Source organism: Rousettus aegyptiacus, unplaced genomic scaffold (assembly GCF_014176215.1).
Source record: "Rousettus aegyptiacus isolate mRouAeg1 unplaced genomic scaffold, mRouAeg1.p scaffold_m13_p_8, whole genome shotgun sequence".
Taxonomy (NCBI): Eukaryota; Metazoa; Chordata; class Mammalia; order Chiroptera; family Pteropodidae; genus Rousettus; species Rousettus aegyptiacus.
Genome location: NW_023416311.1, coordinates 95308809 through 95310699, shown reverse-complemented (window position 1 = coordinate 95310699; position 1891 = coordinate 95308809). Strand labels below are relative to the sequence as shown.

General features: G+C 30.8%; 1 pseudogene; it reads right to left on the bottom strand.

Moving 5' to 3' along the window:
- Positions 1-559: 559 nt before the first annotated feature.
- On the bottom strand, positions 560-678 carry LOC118607421 (annotated as a pseudogene).
- Positions 679-1891: the final 1213 nt, after the last annotated feature.

Below are 1891 nucleotides of genomic sequence, written 5' to 3'. Positions count from 1 at the left end.
CTTTCATCAAAGCCTAGAAGTCAAGAAGTCAACAGAGAATCTGCTGGCAATTTAGAAGTCAGTCTTTATAAAATAATCACAAAATTATTTTATTAGTTAGAAACAAGCTGCTAGGTCCAACTCATACTCAAAAGGAAAGAATTCTACGATGGCACAAATACCAAGAAACTGGGATAATTGAAGAACACCTTAGTCCTCCAGTTAGTATGCCTACCATACTAATCTAATTTAAAAACTCTTATTTGTAAACTTAGTTTTAATAGCTTTTATCTTATTCAAAAATTAATATTTATTTAAAATTTAGAAAACATAGAAACCAACTAAAATTCCACAATTTATACAGAACACTTTTAATATTCCTTCTTTGTTATTTTTCAGGGAGTTGAGATTATACTGTAAAATTAATATTAATCATAGACTTTATCATCATCGAGCAGCAGTTCTTGATCTTTTTATAATATATATAATTTTTTTTTTTTTTTAGGCAAGGCAATCCTTGGTTGACTTCACAGACTGCAAGGACCTTGTCAGTTTACAATCCCTTATTTTTTATTTTTTACACCTACAGCACCTGGCCTTCCTAGGTGGTCTCCCATCCAAGTACTAACCAGGCTCAACCCTGTTTAGCTTCCGAGATCAGATGGGATCTGGCTTGTTCAGGGTAGCATGGTGGTAGACTCTTCTTGATCTTTAAATATAATCTACTATTGGCAAAACACTTGGTATATTATTGAGCAGAGAGAGCTTAATAATAAACCATTAGATGGAGAAAAAAATTGAGAAGCTTCGTGTCCTAGTAGTTTTCAGACTTCTTTTCTTATTGTGGGAAAACGTACATAACATTATATTTGTCATTTCGACCATCTGTAAAGTGTACAGTTCAATGGCACTAAATATATTTACAATGTTGTGCAACTTTCACTACTATTTATATCTACAACTTCTTCATGGCTCCCAACAAAAACTCTATACCCATTAAACAGTAAGTTCCCCTTCCCCCTTGCCCTCCAACCCCTAGGTAACCTCTATTCTACAGTCTATCTCTATGAATCTGACTACTCTAGGTACCTTATATAAATGGAATCATACAGTATTTGCCCCTCTATGTCTGACTTATTTCATTAAGTATAATTTTTTCAAGACCACTCATACTGTAGCATATATCAAAATTTCATCCCTTTTTGTGGGTGAATAATATTCTATTCTATTTTCATATATATGTACAAATATATATACATATATATATATAAAATGTTTGATTATTTTTCATTAGATACTTGAATTGTTTCTACTTTTCCACTATTATGAATAATGCTTCTGTGAAATGGGTATACAAATATCTGTTTGAATCCTGCCTTCGATTCTTTTGTATATGTATCTAGAAGTAGAATTGCTGAGTCATATAATAGTTCTATGTTTAACCTTTTGAGAAACTGCCAAACTGTTTTTCACAACATTCTCAGATTTTTGGATTTCAGGAAATCAGGAAATACATATACACACACATGGTCAAATTAGAATCGGCTTAAGATTGTTGCCAAATTTGCAAGTTAAAAAAGTAGACTTTAAAAATATATAAATATAACTCTTCTATTACCATATAAAACAAAGAAGGTATCACCACCAAAAAAAGGCCGGGTAAACGTAATCCAAGAATAAAAGATCATAGTTTAAACTGTCTCCTTATTGTTTTTACATTTTTAATCATTTTTCATTATATTTTTATATTTTGGCTTTGTTTTAGATCACTGAAAATTTCATTAGAGACCAACATTAGGCTATCGAGTAACATTTCTAAACCAATGATCTAACTGAAAATCATTCATGTTTTAAATTAGAAAGTAAAACCAGGAGAGATTAACAGATTTAACAGAGATTACAAAGCTAAAGA